Source organism: Zerene cesonia, chromosome 15, assembly GCF_012273895.1.
Source record: "Zerene cesonia ecotype Mississippi chromosome 15, Zerene_cesonia_1.1, whole genome shotgun sequence".
NCBI classification, from domain to species: Eukaryota; Metazoa; Arthropoda; class Insecta; order Lepidoptera; family Pieridae; genus Zerene; species Zerene cesonia.
This window is the reverse complement of record NC_052116.1, coordinates 3,887,041-3,909,421: the sequence shown is the minus strand read 5'-3', so window position 1 is coordinate 3,909,421 and position 22,381 is coordinate 3,887,041. Positions and strand designations below refer to the sequence as shown.

Genomic DNA, 22,381 nt, shown 5'->3' with positions numbered 1-22,381 from the left:
TTCCTTCAAATTAGAAGCGCGCATAAGGGCAATCGTAGGATAATATGCTTTCGCGGACGAATTCTAACAAGCACCCGTGGTCCCTTCACTTATGTGGCTCGGCGGAACACGTGGCGTTTTAGTCGGTAGGAATCCGACATAACCCACGCCCTCTTCCCCGGGGGCCGTGGGTATTTATGTAAGATTTCCCCACTATAAAAAAAGGATAATTTGCATATTTCACACAATATTAAAAACCGTTATCTAATAAAAAAGTTTTTATATGATTAATCGACATTCGCAAAAGCGGAGGTGGTTGTAAATTTATATGTTCATTTGTATTTTGGGTTTGTAACTGAATAGCTCCGTGTTGATAACCCATAGGTGTGATTCTTTTTGTGTTTGATAGTTTGTCGCTGCGGTGGCATTTTTTTGGTAAAAACAATTATGTAACACATAATAATTATTGTTTTCTAAAAATGGTTCATGTTATGTCATATAATACGTTAATAATTTTATTCATAAAATGATGTCGAATTGAGGTTAGATTGTTAGCTAAAAACACAAGATTTTATAACACAAAATTTTCATGCAATAGCAATAGATTTGGTACCATTTAAAGTAAACAGTGCTGTGAACAGGTAAACAAATAAACAGAAAATGAAATATAAAAATGCGGAATAAGATTTCTACATACATAAAATATTTAGTCCACATAGGTATAAATAAAATGTCGTTGTTTTAGCTTCGAGCTGAAATCTTCGCTACATAACTTAAGTTGGGGATTTCTGAAAATGCCACTAGAAACGTACACTGTTACTCTCTCCTCTTATATATTAAATTCTATGGTTTGTATTGCTTTGTGGTTGGTGTAAACGGAATTCCAGGCTTGTTGGCGTTTCGTATCCAAAGACTGTAGAACGAAACCTATTGCTAATCTAAATGTTTGATAGAATAGACCGATTTCTATTACAAATCTTAATATAGAATACAGATTCTATTTTATATTGCCAGTTTGATGGTATATTTGATGTAATTTAGCCATGCATTGGATAATTTTATGATTATGTGATTATTTATTACTTGTACTTTTGCCCGCGGCTTTGTACGCGTTATTTTTAGAGAAGTTTGATAGTTGTATACACATAAACCTTCCTCTTGATCCCTATCTATTAAAAAAAAAAATATCAAAATCCGTTGCGTAATTTTAAAGATAAAGCAAACACATAGGGACAGAGAAGACGACTATGTTTTAATACTATGTAGTGATGTAGAGTCAAAATTGTATCGTCTTAAATTATTGATTCTGTCAAGTGTAAAAAACTGCAGTAATTTTTTACTAGAATAATGTTAACAAATTATTAGTATTGTTATGTTTAAAATATGTCACATACATTTTGCTTATTATTTAGATTATTTCGCTTCGGTGCGATCGTTATACAAACTTTCCTATGGCAAACTTTTCGATATTATTAATTTCTATATACTAATGATGTTGGCCTTTAGTTGCTTCATTTACATTGACAGAGTTATTTTGGCAGTTGTATTTCTTTACAAAATTCTTGGTTTAACAAATTGATAATATTAACTAAATGTTTTAGCAACAACATAAATAATTTCTTCTACCAGATTGCTAACTCAGATATAAATCCAGTATTTTTAATACAAGAATAATTTGAATAACTCCAACGACAATTCCTATCTTTTGCCACTCGTTCACTCACTTCTCTTTATTGCCGCAAAGTCGGAATACTTTGTATAAGATTTCCATTGTCTTCAAAGCAATTATTGTGGCACAGGTTTAAGTTACAAGCGAATTAGATTTGCAAAAGCAGCTTGATATCACTGGCTTTCACGTTTAAATCATCTTTTCCTAGAAACTTCTACACTGTGAGGCTTATTGTCGTATCTTGTTCGCGTTCGCAAGAAGTATGAATTTACATTTTGTTATTTATGGCATCGTTTTGATTATGTTTTATAAATAAAAAGAAATGGAAAACCTTTAAGTTCATGACTGTATTTAAATTCGATGCATAAATTGTTTATGAATTTAATTACATACAATAATCTTAAATAGGCAAATGAGTACAAAAGTGAATTGAATTGACGTTTTTTTGGTTATCTATGTACAAACAGATTAAACACTCGAACAGAAAGTGCCTTTACTATACTTAGCGAGAGATTTAAATAGATTTCGGTGTAATACGATTCAGAATAAGGGAGACGAAAAGCTTATTGCTAAATCCAAACATCGGATTCATAACAAACGCGTGGAGGTACTTGTTATCACGGCTTGTTTGGTAGATAGTACCTTCAGTCGTTATTTTAGGGCATCGGTGTAAATTTTAGATGTTTCCATTTGGGTACAAAATTGAAACTTTCAATTCATTCGTAAGATGGTGGGTTATTATGTTTTGCCTATTTCGTATTTCTCGTATAATGTGTCAAATGGAAAATGAAGTGATCCTGATTTAGCCTTTTTTCCACTATTTATAACTAAAGGTAGGTACTGAGTATCATTATCAGGATTTTGGTAATTGGAGTAACTTGTGTGCATATTATTCCTATCATGATAGAAATATTATATGAAAAACTAGGATAAGTAATATCCTAGTTTTGTCTGCGTAGCAAATTGTATGTTGGGGATCAGGATTAGGATCTTTATATAAAGCTTTATTGTTTTTATTTTATGTGCCCACTTTTCGTTTATAATGTTTTTTTTAATTGAGAATAATAGAAAAGTATCTTTTTAATTTTTTAAAATAATATTTATATATCGATCAAGCTTATGAAGACGAAACAAAATAAGCTATTCCCGACTTATACAAACGGTCCATTGCTCCCATGTTGGCTCTTAATCTAGAGACCTCTCGTTTTAAGATAAGCCAGTTTTTATTAAAAAATATTTTGCGAAGATATATCTCAGGTTTAGCGCACGACCTATTCGCAATCTAAACAGTTGTATTCATTTTTGTTGAACACAGTTTTTATTACCTTTATTCAAAACACTGATAAAACTTTTTTGCGCTCAAACGCCTCTGAAAATTCGAGTTTGTTTTAACTTAATGCTTACCCGTAGTAAAATATGTAGATAAGAGAGATACTTAAGTGGGTTAATTATTTTTCTCAAAACTCTTTCAGTGTTCAGATTTCATAAGAAAAATGTTGTTTATCTTATCTCTAGGAAATTAGTTTCATAACGAATTCGGAGAATTGACATTATTTTAGATAAAATATAGCAATCGTTTATAAATTCCAATCAACATTTCTTGATTAACAGCAATACGACACTCAATTATTATATTATCATAATATTACGGTTAATCTGAAGACTTTAAGACATATAACGTAGTTAAAGCGACGATAATATTTCTAAAATCTTACATATTTCGTTAATTTATCATAATATTAACATGATGCTAAGACACAGTGAGACTAGCAACACATTCGGAGTTGGAGATTGATCACTCATTTAAAATCTGTCACAATACAAGGCGCTAAAAATAAACGAGTCGTGGTCATTTAAGGTATATTGCTAGTTATAAGCGCAATATAGTCCCAAAGATAAAACGCGTAAAGATAAACATGTCATTATAAAGGTCCACGTAAAGTGCTCATAGCAGACTCATCAAGTGGCCCAGCTTATACGTTATAATTACATACCTCGACCTTCCGCCCTCGGCTGTTTAGGTTACAAAGTTTTTGTAATACCATTTTTACGGCTTCACATCTCATTATCTTAAAGTGGGACGTTTTCCATCATTTCAAATTGCTAGGGCTTCTGTAAAATACGGAGCGCTGTTTGTTCCTCGACGTCAGGAATTGGCCCTTAATTTGAACTATTACGGCTTTATAAAGCTTATTAAACATGTGGCAAATAGAATAACGTTTTATTCGTTTTGATACATGGAGTGTTGATTGAATAATTCCGATCATAACAACGATATCTTATTTAGAATAATATATTTTGATATAACTTAAAAACAAATAAATCATTGTAAATTATAGATAGAAAATCAGGTTTATAGGTAAATAATGTCTTGTATAATGTATAGTAAACTGATTACTTACGAATGTACCAGCGAAATTAAGTAGTATTCTATATATACTCCTATTTGCTATATATACCCTATCTTTATTACAAATCACCTTTTGATAAAAGTGTTTTCCCATGGAACACCTATCGAAAAAGCATTATAAAAGGAGGAGGCTGGCGGAGGCCCATTTCCTTTTCCTCACCCGACCCACTCCATTCCTTCTTTCCTGTCATGAATCCGTTCCTTTTCCCTTACCCACTAAAAGCGGGCAGCGCATTCGCAGAGGCATTACCTTTGCGAATGTTCATGGGCGGTGGTGATCGCTTACCATCAGGCGAACTACCAGCTCAGTTGCCCGCTATGACATTAAAAAAAAATTACAATAATGGGATGACATAAAACAAAAAATAAAAAGTTACCACACGTTGATTGTAATATGTAAATGGAAACAACCACAAAGGATAACCTATAGTTATCTAAACTGTCGATGGGATTGCGAGATGAGAAGAGGAAAAGTTAAAGATTTGGTCACTAATCCTCTAGCCGTTGTTTGAAACCCAATACCGTAGTATTGAAATGCTTTCTTAGTCGCCAAGGTTGTGGTTACTCGCTCTGTTCGAGTCGTAGTTCAGAGTGAAGTATACTCAAACTTTAACACTCGACCTTTATGAGATGCTAGCTGTTGATCGTGACTTTGTTCACGTGGTTATATTTGTTAATTTGTGAACTATGAAGTGTAAAGGTTAGTTTTTTATTTATTACTAGATGCTCGTGCCGGCTCCACCCCGAAATCAAGATTCCTATTTTATCTTAAAAGAGTATTTATTCGATATAAAAAGTATCCTATCACCCAAGTCAGCTCATACCCTGTATATATACCAAATTTCATCAAAATCCGTTTTGAAGTTTCAGCGTGATTGACGGACAAACATCCAAACAAACAAACTTTCACATTTATGATATTAGTGTGATTATTTTTAATTTGTTTAGTGTAAATTAATTGGTTTATTACTCATTTCATCTCTTATTTTGTTCCATTATAGAGATGACATTTTTAAGATAGTAGATTCAAAAATTCAATCTATAGATTTACAAAAAGGGTACGGAAAATTTTGTATGGACATAATTGTACATAAATTTTGTCTATCATTATATATAGTAGATGACATAATACACTCTTATCATAATTATGTCTTTTCCCCGGACAGCGTAAAGGAGATCTTGGGGAGAAAATACAAAAACATATTCGAGTCATAATTTTTACAATATAATTTTTGTATGCGGAGATAGTAAAGAGGCTAAAGAGTGATGAATTCCCTTGGTAATTTCTTTTGACCAAGCGCTAGAAGCCGCGAGTGAGCTATAGTTCCTAGTTCAAGATAATAAAAAATACATAAATTATATGAAGTCGAACAAAAGTTACTTTAAATATTAAAAAGAAAACAAAAACTTCGATTCGAGGCAGGATTCGAACTCTCGAGTTTTGCCGTATCATTTATTTTTTAAACAGTTTCATTGTTAAAGCATTTATAAAGGAAAAAAACTAATGAGGGATTGGTGAATAAGTGAATGACGTTTCGTTTTTATATATAAAGATTCATTATAATGTTAGACGATAGGCAGTGACCGCACCAGATCTCTAAACAACAAAAATCGTCAACATTAAATTCAGTTATTTAGCCCACCACATAAACCCAATAAAAGAGAAAGCATAATGTAAATTTTATTACAAATGTAACCAATATCCAATAAATTGAGCGATGTTTATTACACATCAAAAGTTACTTACAGAAATGAGTATTAGATATTCCGACCAACATTACTTCCAAAGACCGTTACTAGAATATTGCGGCGTGACTCGTTGCCATTAAACTGTTGGCAACGACTAATAAAAATGTTGATGCATCGGTAGATTTGTTTAAAGGATCAATATGTACACGATATAAATCAAAGATTGTTGCTTTATTGTTTCGTTGTCACCATCCATTTGGACAGACAATCATTATTTCACGGTCTTGTTTACGATGACATTAATTACGACCTCAAAGTTGAGAATAACCGTGACCTTTGTCTATTGTTTATTACTGATAATAGAAGTATATATAGATCTTCGAGAAATTACAAGATGGATCCGATATAAAAAAACGTTTCACACGGGATAATTTTAAATTATAACTAATTGAAGAATTTTAAAAAACATTCCTTTATTCGCTTTAGATAATATCTCTCTTTGGTATGAATTTGAAATATTCTAACCATGAATTGTCACTTTAATTAAATAGATTTTCAAAACCATGTATTTATTTATACCTAATTGGAATATAAGTTTACGGGATTAAAATATAGGGTTTATTAAATTTAGTTACAATATGAAACGTGGCAAAGTAAAATGATGACAGTCTTATTCCATATACATCAAACTTTTCCCCACTAATGTATTAAAAACAACTTTCGTCACTGCGATAATTAGATGTTAATTAAAATATCATATACAAAGACTCAGGCGGCAATAAAAAAGTAACACACAGCGACGACCGCATCACGTACCATTTGAGAGAGCTATAACAGTATCAGAGAGCCACCATGTATGTATACGAGGCATGGGTTACCGTTAGCTATAGAAACATTACTACCGATCGTTTTATTATGTGAATCGGAATCTCTTTCACTGGTTATGTCAAGCTCGTATGTGTCTATAAAAGCTAAAAGTCATTTCACAGGTAAAAAATAAAAGAAAAGAGAATTTATTTTTATGTAAAGCAAGGCCAATTTGTATATAACAAACTACGTCATTCTAATATTAATTAGGTAAAGGTTCCGATTAACTTTTTAATCAATGGCCAGATTTGTATTCTTAGCCACTTATGTAAGTTTAAATCAAAATTTGCATGTGGCCAAAATATTTTTGTTCGTGTTGTTTTCATTAGGGGCATTCCTACGCAGCGCGGATTTATGACACAGAAAAAATTATAAAAATAATGCCCACTAGCGGTCAACATTCGGCTTTCTTAGCTTTCATATGGTAAAAAAAAAAATTAAACCCAAGCAGTAGTTTTTCAGTGAAAACTGAAATCATTACGAACATACATACAGAAACATAAATGTTTCCTCTTGATAACATTAGTTTAAATTGAAGATTAATTTGTAATAGTATTGCAATGATTAAAGAAAAGAAACAGCTTCACATATAAAACAAAAATTGCGGTCGACTTCCACGCAAAAACTTGTTTAAACTTCTAGAAAATTACACTTAATTTGAAAAGTTTGTATGGGAACAATTCCATCGGATAATATGACCTACTGAACCTTTACCCACACTGCAGTAAGTACCATCCTGTCCCATTTTCGGGCCATTCTGTTATGCTATAGCAGTTTCCATTATTGGACACTATCTAATGAACACAAATGACTCGGAAGCGCCAAACTAAATGATTCTCCCTCGTGTCGACCACCCGTTACATAACTAACGATATTAAGTTATTTAATAGGCACTTTACTGCAAATTTTGTTGTATTAAAATTTATGGTACCGAAGTTGGTAATGTGAGACCCGGAAATCTTAGCCCGCCTTGTCGACTTTGTAAGGAGAATATAGAAATCAGTGTTTCTTTAAATGATATATATATATATATATATCATTTAAAGAAATTAAAAGTATATATATATATATATATATATATATATATATATATATATATATATATATATATAATATATATATACATATATTTATTAGTCTCTTCTACATAAAAAAAACTTCTCTTGTTTTTGATCCTGATAGAGTTAAAAAAATCCTCAGAAAATTCATAATCAAATGAAAATTATTTTGCCCAACGTAAATGAGCGACAAACGATGTTTTCTGAGACGTTAAGTTATGACAGATGATGTGTTATTATATATCTACTCACTATATTATATTATTATTTTAATAATAAGTGCTGTTTAAAATAAGATAAAAGTGAAGGAATAAATATGATATAATCAGTGTGAGAAAAATAAGATAATGTATCATAGTCCATTGAGAAGTTACATTGAGGATTGGCGTTCTCAGAGGATGCAATTCTATTTGATGGATATTTAGGGGGCATTAGTGGAAGCTTAAGTTAAAATTTGTGGGGTCGCCGTCATTATCCCACGGCCGCCATCTTGAAAAAAGGATTTCACGCTTTATCTCCTAAACTAACATTCCTACAAAAAATTTCACAGTACAAAATCACTAGCCAATTGAATTGTCTACAACTTTTCTTCTACTTTTCAAACTATAAAGAGGTTAACTTTACATTTTAAAATATAAAGAAGTTATAAACAAAGACAAGTTGTATTATTTTGTTAAATTTTCCTCATTTTATGAAATAACCTCCTCGTAAGAACTTAAAAAAAAATTATGATGAACCTAATTTTTCTATAATATTTTTGTATGCATATTATTTAACGTTTTTCGTAATATTTCTATGAGAATTATCTTCAATAAAACATCCCGGTCATCCTCGAAACGCCATATACTGACATAAATAATTAAAATTTAAAAAATATAGAGAAAAATTTGCAACAAATAACCCTCTATGAGCTTGGTCTGATTTAATGTATTTATGAAGAAAATTTGTTTAAAATTTTTAACTTATTTTGATGTATAATCTAACCTTACCCACACTCGACTATCGTGGTTTATTATGGCCTGAATCCAAATAGAAATCCTATTTCTCTGCAGTTTGAATAAATAAAGGTGGTGATGATGATGATAGAATACGCTAATTTTATTATTATAATATACGTACAATGTTCTTCCGTAATCCATTTAAAGCCTCATCCCTCTTAAATTAACAATATTATAATTCCACAATTCACCTAAGTGAAAATTTATCAACAAATGGATTTAATTTCCTAAACCCTTCTCATCGAGGCCTTGGAATTGATAATAAACTTAATATTCTCAAATCATCGATTGAGGTCTCCATGGTTACTCTCTCATCATAAGATTGTAATACTCGGGGGTAAATAGTTTGCATATTTCTAATGGGAAATTTATGTCTGTTTAAGTATTTATAGACATTTCAATAGACCGTCGGCTATTTTGGAGACGATGTTATTTCCAATCTTATTCACCAAAATGTTCATTTTGAGTACATCTTTGCTACCAAATAGGTGAAACCTCAGCGCGTTTCCAAGTCTAATTTATGCAGATATTATAATCTATGTATAGTATATAATTTTTAATGAAGAAAATCTTTAAATTATTTGTCAGTTATTTGTTTATGCGACGTAGTAAGCGATTGCCATGATATCACTTACACATGTACATATAACTGGGCGTGCAGGGGAGACCACGATCTCAAACATCTTGAAATGAATTAGTGTCATAAGTTAGTGAGCCACGCATTCATATTGTAACCGAGACTATGAATACGCCAGCTACATACCATTAAATACGTATGATATTTAATTTAGAAAGTTTGGAATTGAAGTAAGTTTAGAACGAAAAAGTTTTTGACGTATGGATTACGATTGATAATTTATAATTAAATGTTAAAAGTAACTAAATACCTAATCCTACGCAATAAATTACAGTCAAGATATTATTAAAAGTGGTTTTTAATAAGACTGGGGTGAGGGACAATTCTTAATCTATAGTGTTCCTAAAAAATAAAATGTTATTATTATGTTATTACTGTTTCATTGTTTACCACACATTTCACATTAAATAATCAACAAATTGACATTTTCTGTACATTGAACTCGCGGCGTTAAGTACAATAATTTATGACGGAGATAAATAATGGAAGTACTATGAAGCGAAATTTTTAACAATTACATACTGATATAAACTTGAAATACGTATGATAATGGGTGACGATGAGTATGTGACGAAGTGTGATCATATGCTCAAGGAAAAACAAATTGCAAAAGAAACTAGACGATGCTCGAGGCAAACGTAGTTGAAAATGATACAGCGCAAAAGCGAACCAGTGACATGAAAAATTGTGTCAATATTATTTACGCCAGCAATTGAGTTCGACATAATGATATCTCTGTAGAGTTGTTTTCTTGAATCATTTACGAATCAGTAATTTTTTTACAACGATGTATTAATGTGTATAAGACTGGTAGAATAAATAAATATGTATTATTGTTGAATGTTCAATGCGTGTAAAATTGTTATTGCGACGGCAATATTGCTAGTGACTATTTTTATCACATTTCATGCGTCTATATGTTTTTATAATTTTCCTCCTACGCATTATAAATTTCATTCGTGTTGCCTAGTGATGCCTAAATGATGTTTTACATTATTTGTCCGATGAAATACGGCTTAACGAAGTAGAAAAAAAATTATTAAAACATGTTAAATTTTTCTCTTGTCTTCAAACTAAAAAAAACTGCTGTTCTAATTATTTTCATACTTACATTCATTTACATTTTCATATTTACACATAATTTTCTGAGCATCACACGGCTGCTCGTAGAAAATAAAAATGGAAACGTCTCTCCACGATGTAGCTCACCGCAAAAAAAAAAAATCCTTAAAACAAAAAGCGTTGAAACTACTTATTTCTCACATTTCATTTGATCACGATTTAGCAGTTCGGCTACAGTCGGCAATGATCGCGTACTCTCGTAGCTAAGTTCGTAGCTGTAAGTCCTCAGTGAGAACAAAACGCTACGAGATACGCACGTACTGGCTAGCTACGACGTAGACAGCTTGCCTCCCGTTTCGTAAGTGGACAATAAGTTTATGTGATAAAGGTGAAACGGTGTATTAACATTACGAAAATTACAAGGATTGTTCGTTTGACAAAATTCGTTTGTGTTATATGGTAAGGCTGTTTGATTTTATTATGCGACTTTTTGTGTGAAACTAATTTTAAAAGCTTTTTAAAGCTATAACGGGTTCACGTATTTAACATGTAAAGGTCATTTACATGAAAACTCGAGTATCAATAGGGTTTTTAGGATAACTTGTTGAGATTTTCAATAAGTTAATAACATAGATAATAAATTGAACCACGAAAAGCTCTGATAGGTTACAATAACTATAATTTGTGCAAATACATTTATGCGAATTAGAAACTTAATGCGCATTATAATGGATTTAGCCTTCATAATTTAAACGGTCTGATTAAAACTGTTTAAAACACTGGCCAAATTATTACAACAGAGTACTTAAATATAAAATGCTAAAACAATCAGTAAAACAGATCACTGATTGTAAATTAACACTTACACGTATTTAGTATCGCAAAGAAATATAAAAAAATGATTATTAACATTATCTCTTTATCTCTTCTCGGATGAACGAATTGAAACATTAATACGACCTAATCATTATTTTATTTCACAACATCCAAGGCTTTCATTAGTGTGCTAATATTATCAATATTTTAGTAGGTTAATGCGAAACAGTAACCGCTAGAAAAAATTGTTGGCTCCCGTCTATTAGACTGTCCTTTCAGATATACGTATATGATCTCGATTACGCTTGAAACTTAACCTATCGACCTCGTTTTTACGCTTTGCCATAATGGAATGGATACATGGAATAATATTCACATTCAAGTATTTTAATACAGTGCTTCGACTACTAGAGATTTATGGCAGAGGACTTATTGCTGAAATTATAAATAATTATTTTAAGTATTCGGTCAATACAGAAAGATAACATAGAACAAACATTTCAAGAGTATGTGTATCAAAATCATAATTATAAATTTTATCCGTATATCTTTTATAATAAATAGACTCAAAGTATTCGGACAATTTTTATACTTAGATAAAATGAATGATATAAAAACTATACCTTAGCAATGGATAAATTAATATAAATCTATAATCCAATGCTATTTTCTGAATAATGCTAAATAGCCTCCATTTTTAACACTAAATTATATGAAAATATAACAGATATACGTACAACCATCGCGTTTTTGATATCACATAGAGGCATCCAAATCAAACTTCCACATTGATACCATGAAATGCAATTAATATTAACGGAGATACAGAAAATAGATCAATAATAACGATACACAATTGTCAAACCCAGCGATATTTGTGGACTAACGAATATGTTGAAACAAATCATTTATTACAATTGTAATCAATACGCAAATCAGATTCATTATCACTCCGTATTTATTAGCGACTGAATTAATTAATACAGGGGCATATTTCACTGCTAATATGATTTTGGTTGGTTAAATTTAATACCCTTAAATGTAATCGTCTTATACGTACGTCTTAGAATTAAGCGTTTGTTGTATTAATGAGAGTGTATACGATTTATGCGAATAATTGAGTTAAAACAATAGATATAATGCTACGATACAACAATAGATTTTTTATGAATCTTATCTTGAAAGCAATTTTAGTAGTCCTTAGCTGTTGCTTAGGCTAATTGGTGACGTAGTTACAACGATCTCTTGGAGAGGAACATTGTTATAGTTATTGCTTCCGCTTTTAATTCGAACATGTTTCGTATCAAAAATATATTGAATCTATTTTTCACTTATATAGATAGAGAGACAACTAAAAGCTAAGATAACATCCTAACCACACATAACATTTGGAGCATGAAAACATGACATCTGCCCTTTTACGTTTTAGTAACATAATCACCTTCAACTTTATTGTGATTGCTTTGATCTAGATATGGAACAGAAAGTGTAATGGACAATATTTATAAAGGTAATTGACCTGTGCTTTAACAAAAGATGAAATTCCCGCTAATTAGAATACGGGCATAACAAACGAGAGGATCATATTTCGGACTACTAAAAAAATGTATGAGCAAATATTATATACCTTTGAAACAGAATTCAAATCTAGTGTACTCTTACTGGAGGTTAAATAAACATTAAATTAACAGAGTCAGTTTATAAATTGTATTATTATTAGTCCAGCTATGTATGTTTCTCATACACCGGACTGGCTTCGCCTGAATAGAGCGTAAAGCATACGTATCATTTGTAAAATTTCGTTTATTATATATTATTAATCTATTCCAAGTAATAATAAGTCCATGAAACAATAATAAAAATCGATTCAGTCATACTTTAGTAAAATATAGTGTAACAAACGTGACTTTTATATAAATTATATATATACTAGCTATTCACCAGTGACTTCACCCACGTAGTACAAGAATAGATAGAAGGCCTCAGGTTGTTCCTACATGGCTCCTGTTTCTGTAGGATTTCCGGGATAAAATTATGATCTCAAACTGTCTCTGTACTAAATTGCATCCAAATCGGTTTAATGGTTTAGGTGTGAAGAAATACAGTTACTTTCTGCTATTAATAGAAAAAGCGATTATTAGGGGTATGTATTAAAATTGCACCTTGATAGTCACAATTTTAAAGGTAGAATAAGATTCTTCAATTTACATTTGAGAAAGCGAAACATTTGAATGCTGTAGTGATATCGTTTTGATACAATGGGGTATCTGAAAGCTATATTAAACATTAAGGTAAAGAAAGTAGATATAAAGGCGAAAAGGTCAAATAAAGGAGAATCACTGTCTTAAAGGACCGGGCTTAATGAAAGAACTTGGAATGCCGGCTTTAAGGTTTTTCCAAATTCAATATTCTTTTGTCTTTTTGCGATTGCCCAATATATTATAGTGATACAAAAGGATGAATTTTCACGATACAACGATGGAAAATGTTTTGAATATTTAACATTTTAATACAATAAAAGCAGTGTTTGTCCGTTTAACAATTCAGCCAGTGATGTGCAATATTTTTTAGCCTCCGATTATTAAATTGCTACAAGCATGAACATTTTAATTACTCGTATTATTATTTTTTTGTGTACATCGTTAATGGTTTATATTGATATAAAATTGCTTACTCTATTACTCTATTTTCAGAATATGGATAAATAATGAATAATAAATCCTTGTTTGTACCCGTGAATATTAAATACATTCATTTTCAAAGAAATTATATGAAATTATATTATGGTGCTACGTCTTTTAAACTATACGAGTATACGTATGTTTTGTAAAAGATGTTTAATTTGTAGGCAGTTTTATTGTTAGCGCCCGTTCAAAGTTGCTGCTTTGTAAACACATATTTTAGCCGGTGTGGTCAACATTTGGCATTCAAAATATTTCAATAAACTGAACAAAACGTATCTCGCGGTTACCAATCTATATAATAGGCGGTTCTGCTACAAATTCGGATTTTACGCATTTTTTACATGAAAGCTTTTAGTTTCAATTTTGTTTTACGCTTGATAAATACGTTGTATTGCTTTTGGACGGCATCAAAATAAACATCGCTTTTTCTTTATTTTCGTCATGGTGTACAAATACAAGTTAAAATCGACGATAAACCGCACACGTCATAGTTTTAATTCCTGAATTAAGTTTATTAAGAATAGACCTTCGACTTAGGAAGCGTGTTTAATAATAGATTTTAAAAGACTAAATGATAAAAAAATATAAATTTTCGGAGGCAGTAGGCTCTTAAATGTTTAGTTATTGACAAAGTGATAAATGTGTCCTTATACATAATGAAACATACTCATTATGAGAATGCAGAAAGCATGATGATGGCATTGATAAAAGTTCTACCAAAAATTTAAAGAGCCAACATATAACAGATTGAATAATTTTTGCATATGAGATATCATATTAAGATATTAGATATAGTGTATTAGTCTTGAACTCCATTTACACATGTATTGCTGATATTCAACTAAGTTACTGTTTTTAAAGCACAATTGTGTTTGTGAAAAAAAAATAAAAGTTTCAAATTATGTAAGTTTTCAAGACTATATCCAGGTAGAGGGCAGAGTGCCAAGCGAGCTTTATATAAAGGTTAATCAGTTAATTCAAACTTTTGTAATACGGAACATTTAAAATTATGCCTTATTTTGTTCGAGTTAAGCATGTTTTTTTGTAATAGAATGTGTCCACATAATAAGATTATCCTTATGGCATTAATTTGAAATGGTTAATACTTTACCTACAGTTACAAACAGCAGAGAATTAAACATGAGGATTTATAATTTTAAGCAAATAAAAAACATTACAGATAATCTATGCTACCCACACTACTAATAACGATAACACACATTATCAATATTAAATTTTCACTTCATCTTTCCAATTATATCGGCAATTATATAAAGTGACCTAACGTTTAATTTCGATCCCGCAAAGAGAAAACACTAAAAGCCATTCGCACGAAGCGCGCTCGTACAAAGATTTCATAGGAAGTAATACATTCTGGACCAATAAAAGAGTAATCGTATAAAATTGAAGTTTGCACATGGCGATATTAGAAAAGTTCATTGCCGTGCACTATTTCAAATATGGATGTTATTTTGGAACGTAGTATGATGGATGACTTTTAACAAATATTGAACGTTCAATTTAAAGATATATACTTGGCATAATGAATAATCTAACAAAATGGCATAATTTTGAAAACAAACGTTAAAATTATTATTATCTTAGCAATGGAATAATATCTTATTTTAAAAGGAGTATCAACACATCCAGATTTTTCAAATAAATATGATACTATAGCGATGTTATTAAACGTCGCTAAGGATTATATAATTGAAATAAACAGCACTAAAGTACACCATAAAATGCGTATTAATTCTGTTATTTTACTTCCATAAACGCTATTCAGGCTTGCGAGGCCAATTTCACAATCCGGACGTATAATTGTAGCTGATACTAGCTGGTTCTGAATTCAGAGAGGTATTCCAATTGTGTGAGGCCGGTCACACTCATAAATGGCTGCTCATATATTGATGACATGAAGCACAGATAAAGTCTACATTAACAAATAGCCACATGCCACGTAACGCAAGACGAGAGTTAAGGCTAGTCTATAAATTTAGGTCTAACAATTTAAAACATGGTTACATTGTAATTTGTTGAAGAATTGATTGGATTTTAAACAATTGTAAGGGATGATACTAACTATAATGATGTACATTCAATAATAAAATTTGATAATTTAAGATTTGTAACCAATTATGAATGATAGAAAAAATTTGGTATATCTTCAATAATAAGACATCATTATAGAACGTGGAAAATATATTGGGAAAACGTCTGACTCTCGCTAATGAGGGTGAGGGTAGTGACATAACGTAACCGGGATTTGGAGGCTCAATCCGCAAGCGTGACTTGTGAAATATTGACAAGTGCATTAAAGCAACTCTTAGGTAATATTTTCCGATATATTTTCCTATATTTTGATTTGCCATTCATCACAACAATGCCACATAAGTTGTTTCAATTGCATCACATTATATAAGTAGGTTGAGCTCTAAAAAAACATCGAAACGTAATAAAGAAGCACGTGCAAACTTCATTGCTCCCGACTCCTACATGTGCGCTTTATGAAAACTTTTAATGTAACGAGTGAAACTGTTCAGTAGTTATTTAATTTAGATCCAAAGTACACGCCAACTTGTACACATCCAATTGAACGAATTCCACTCATTGCTTGGATGTCTACAAATAAAAGCGAACTGAAAACTGAAAGTCACAAACGACACCAATAAAACGAACCGCGATACTTTGAACGGACGAGAGCTAAATAAAATCAGTTTTGTTTGAAATTCTCTTGTACTTTTGTTAGTCTGTATGTTTATGGTTATTTGTTGGAAACTTTTGTTTGAGTCTCCGCGTGTATGCAATATTTGCTTGTAATATAAATCATTTGTCGTACTTGCAAAGAAACATCATACAATAATGAACGATCGAGAAGTTTGACGTCATGATTATTATATTTTGTTCAAAAGAAATGAAGTAAAATATTAGTGAAGTTTTCTTTGTTTATTGCTTATAATAATAGATTCATTGATTTCGTAAACTTTAATAAGTTAATTGGATTTGTTTCGTATTTCGAAATATTGATGAAACTTTTTTGTGCGTCATTATGTAAATACAGCTTATCATACACAATTTATATTAGTTAATATGTGCTAAAATGTTTATGAATGTTTAAAATTACAAAAGCCTAACATTTCATTAATAATAATTTTGATAAAATGCGCATTCCTAAAATGTTATGCTATTCATGAGTGACGTAAAACTGTTAAAATAAACTAATTCCATTTTTAATGTGAAACTGTGAGATGAAATCTATGGAATTACATAAAAATAATGAAAGACATAATACTATAAGAAAATCTAAACGTTTTCCCTTTCAAATAAAACAACAAGTGGTTGTATATTATATTATAATCATACACACGGTGCGAAAATACATAGTAACATCAGCACGATCTTCAAGTAGTAAATAGGGATGAAATATAAAATACTTCCAGGACATAATAACCATGCGAATAAGTGACGTGTAACACGTAGCTGCTCGGAAACTTAACACCTCATCTTTATTTATTACCTTAGCATGAAGGATACAAGAGTGTCTTATCTCGACATTTCTTTTTACACAGTAATAACTTATTACGTGTGGGTTTTTTATAAAAAATGGTTATCTATAAATGCGTTATGAAATGTTAAGCGATTGCAAACGTGCTGGTATTCTCATGTAAGTCGATTCTATAATATGGTATGCGTCAGTAGCATACTACCAAATCTTGTAAGTCTGATCAGATTATGCCTGTAGGTTCACTCCTACTTTGGTAACATGGTAATTACTAATTAGTTATTGTTGTATAATGTTTTACGAATGTTGCGTATTAGTTATGACTATATCTTTTTCATGTTCTGCTGCATGGAAACAGAACAAGGTTAAACATAATAATATTTGTTTATATTTAAAAGCAATAGTGAGTTTGAAGTTTATAATAAAAGGATTATTCAAACAAAGTATTTGAGTTTTTAGTTCTGTTCTTATTAAATTGTGTATTCAACACAATCACTATTTATGTATTTATTTTATTTATTTTATTTATTTATGCTTTATTGTTTTGGAATTATTACAAATTGAGACTTAACCTAGGGAACATTATCACAAGTGGCGGTCTTATCGCTAAATAGCGATTTCTTCCAGACAACCGGTTGTACTGAGAGAAGTTAAAATAGAGGATAGGACTATTTTTATTAAGCAAAAAAAATATTTATGAACTGGTAAGTTTTCCAGTTGAAAGTTTAATAGGTTCTATATATTTCATTAGAATTAAAAATGGACTACCTATTGAAAAATTAACACGATAATTTGAGATTTTCTTTGAAATTGTCTGCTCGGTTCTGCAAAATGATATCAAATATTTGAATAAAATATAAACCCTTAATAGAATTATCTCGTTACAAGAGGAAGTGGTTACACAAAGTAAATGTTTTCATAGGATCGAATTACACTGTATAAAAAGGGTCACTTGATGAACATGGAAACTGCACATAAGGTTTTCATTTATTTGACCTGACATCTGGTCACTCCTTCGTTAGACGTTACATCACTTACATAATATTAAACATCGCTTTCCGCTCTCTGTGTCTGTTAGATCTTTAAAATAAAGCAACAGATTTTGTTGGGATGGCAATAGATAAAGAGATTCAAGAGGAGGGTATATCTATAATAAGATAAAAGGGGAGTGGGGGAAACTGGTTTTACTCTGAATAAAAAATAATCCGAAAAGGGAAAATAACAGATTTTCATAGAACAATTTACATTTTTTATTACACACATAGTTTTTAATGTCTAAGAATTTTTTTTCAACAATATAATGAAATTACTATATACATAGAATAATAAACCTTTAACAAGTAAAAGAACTATAACATTTCAATCTTGCTTATAAAACGCAAAGAATACCCGGTAATATAACCATTTCTTTAAACGAATAATAAATAGAAGCTACGCTAAATACTTGCTATCTCGTAGATGTTATTAAATAAATAAAAATATAATCTTGATGGTGGATAAGAATCTCAGGTGAATGAGGTGTATCATAATGAAAAAGTATTTTAAATAGCGCAAAATTTACTTTTACATACATAAAAAAATTAAGTGCTTTAATTGCTTATATGGCAGAAATGAAGAAAATGAGCTTATTTGCCACACATTAGTATAAAAATACATATATACGATATTCGGAAAAGACTCCGATATGTTGTAGGAATATTACATTTTTTTACAGGATTTTCAAGAAATCCTTACTTAATAGTATTAATGTGAAAGTCTGTTTACCTGGAAACAAGAGAAAAAGAGTAATAATGTATCATCAATTAAATCGTCGCTATTGATTGTAACAATGTTTCAAAATTTACCTGTCCTATAAAATCTAATCTATAAACAGAAAAATGTTGATTGAAAAGTGTACATTTTTAAAACAATCCACCAGCAATTAATATAAAAATAACTGATGAAACATTTTAATTTTGCCAACATAAAATGATCGTTCTTATTCGGAAATAGGTCATCTAACAGAGGTTTATAAAATTCCTCAATTAATTTTACTTAAATTTTATATAATATCTTGTGCTTTTTCGTTGGTGATTCACAGTGGCAAGCGCCTTATATTCGCATAATTTTCTGTTATTGCTGAATATTAATTAGTGATTTTAGAAGCGTTGTTATAAACGTAGCCCTTAATAATGTATTCTCAAAATTAACCAAGCAATTTAGCCTAATTTAATGCAACTGATACATTGTTTAATTATTTTAGCGTAACAATTTCTACCTAATGATGCCACACTGGCTCAGCTAATTAAAATCATTATTATTATTAAATGCCCGTTTTACGCTAACATTGGCTCGAATTCTGTACTCTTGCTTATTGTTTGAGATTTTATTAGCACTTGGTATAAAGATTCCTTCATAATATTTAACGATAGTTTTGTTTTCACAACAAGAATTTAAGAGTAAGTATTTGGCCTCAGTAAGTGAATAATTAGTTAATTGTATATATTAACAATTTTATTATGCTGGTTATAAAAATTTCAGTTACAGTTCTTACAAGATAAGTAGATCGGTTGTAAAGTTATAGATACGTTCATACTTTGATATTTCTAGCACTGTTTTTTTTCACCCAGTAAGAAAAATGTGATAAAAATGTGACAAAAACGAATGAATATTTATAGCATGAGTGCTTAATACTAGATTGAGGTAGGGTACATAGATGAAATGTGGTATTTTCGTAAATACACATTGCTATAAGATATTACAAAACAAAATATTATATATATTGTAGTCGAAGATAACGAAGTTTTTTGTATTCAAGACTGTTGCTGAATACTGTTAATGAGCAACATGAAATTTAATGACGTCCTCGTCTTATCTATGTGCCTGAAAGAATCATCCTAAATCCAGTAGCTGCAAAATATTTTAGGTCAACTACGGCATTTGGAGACGTTAGAATGATTCAAAGTTTTCTAGAAATGATAAATGGTCGTACATATTTATGTACCATTTTGTATGGTGATGTACCTTCTTGAGACGCAGATGTTTTATGTTCCTTAGTTAAGCTGATATCTTGTATAATGAATGGTAAACAGGTTTTGTTTATTATTTATTACTTAATTTATAAATCGTGCGTGAATTTTTGTATAATTGTATTAAGAATATATTACAAAACTTATCATATTCATTAATCATAAGTATTACAACCGTTGGTAACAACCAAGCTTTTTACCTAACTCGTGTGTCAGTAGTATTTCCCTATAATCACGTAATACCGTTAAACAAGTCTATCTCTGAACTCTCTCTTATCTCCGAATTTAATTTTACATAGATACAATTACCTATATTCGCGAGAATGAGTTACAAACCTCCATTTCAAGAGATACACGTTTAATACTGGCTCGTAATATTATAACGGTACCATGCGTCTCATGTTTTTTATCTACAGAGATAGAATGACAAGAAATATAATATTTCCAACTTAAAGCGCGCCGTAATCCTCCAAAAACCAACTAAGGTCCTGTTAATCCAATTCATCTGGTATGAAAAGATAATATTTCCAGTATAATAACTGAAAGTCATCTCTTTTCGCTCAATCGATTGGCTAACTAAGTCTCCGTAACTAAGATCGCTCATAAAGTATCAACCAGGATTTACGGCGCAAATTGCGAGCTTGGCTCTTTTAAACTCGTTTATAAGCCCTGCAACTAGTAACACCTAACGAAACTTACTCGGCTGCAACTGCATTGAGCTACCGATCTACAACTTCTCACATTTTATAATTACCTTTTTCTAGTTACACTGTAGAGCGAATATATCCAAATGGAGGAGAATTCTTTCATTGAAATTAATTTTAAAGCAATAATAAATGAAATTTAAAGTTAAAGTGATTTTTTCTTTTTGAATCATGCATTTAAAGTCGAAAGAAAAATGGGTAAATTAAGCTTTAACAAAACAAGTAACCAACCCATACTAGAAATTGGGTTTAAGCGGCAACAATTAATATTATGTTATCGGGTTGTTCACGTATCGGGACAAACCTCTTTCCATCCCATAATACTATCCGAATATACAATCCCTTTTAAGGTTGGCGACACATACAAATTTAATTATTTCCCAAGTTTACAGGCGAAGTGATATGTCTCATTTATTCGTCGATCAATAATTTATACGTTTCATAACATATAAGAAATAGGTGTTCATAATATAATAGCGTCTTTACAAAGTCATGACCGTTATGAAGGTTTAAAAGCTTACTAGGTCCGATGCAATCTATCTTAAAAGTATGGTATTCGATGTACCAGAAACCACCTCTATATCCATGATTCGTGACTTGTATTGAACGCCGTCCACTACGTCGGTATTTTGTGCACGAATCAAGTAGAGTACACTGGAGCAATCTGCCAATGACCTGCACGTTTTGTGAACATATTGTGGACTTTGTAGATAATTCTAGATTGTAGTTTTTGTTAGTACCGATTGATTTGTTAATATTGATGGACAGTGTTTATATATTATGTGCTTTAAATAACACCACTTGAGTTCTCAAGAAAACATAGTTTAAGGTGATTACAATGGGAAATATTGTTACTAAACTGTAACAAACCATTAAAATTATTAAAACAATAATATACAAACACTACATAAAAATTCGGCAAAATCCCCGTCGCTTGATTAATAATTCTGATGATTGAAGTTGCTTTTTGGGACAAAGTTTGTGGTTGGATGAGCTTCATAATTGCCTCGATCAAAGCTCGGAATTCGGATACTACAATACAAATACATCACACTCACATCCAGCGTTGAATTGTTGAAATGTATTTCAGCATCGAATATACTTAACAGAAATCGTGTTGCCGTATAAGATATGGTACATGTATCCTGTCAGAGCCTTTCCAAGAAAGAAAAGCAAACGTAACTTGTCACACTTTATAAACAAGACGTACGTTATAAAGAGTTACAGTGTAAAAATGAAACTGGGAATTCAGCCAATAAAGGGGAGAGACAAAGCCCCTGAAATTCGCATTATGTAAT

At 30.8% G+C, this 22,381-nt stretch overlaps 1 protein-coding gene across 1 annotated transcript in view; it reads left to right on the top strand.

The window, feature by feature from the left end:
- Nucleotides 1-10,701: 10,701 nt before the first annotated feature.
- LOC119832329 overlaps nt 10,702-22,381 on the top strand; it is a 46,282-nt gene continuing 34,602 nt past the window's right edge. Inside the window, exon 1 of the mRNA XM_038355994.1 lies at nt 10,702-10,828. The gene's annotated coding sequence lies outside the window, so the exon portion shown is untranslated. The remainder of the gene's footprint in view (nt 10,829-22,381) is intronic.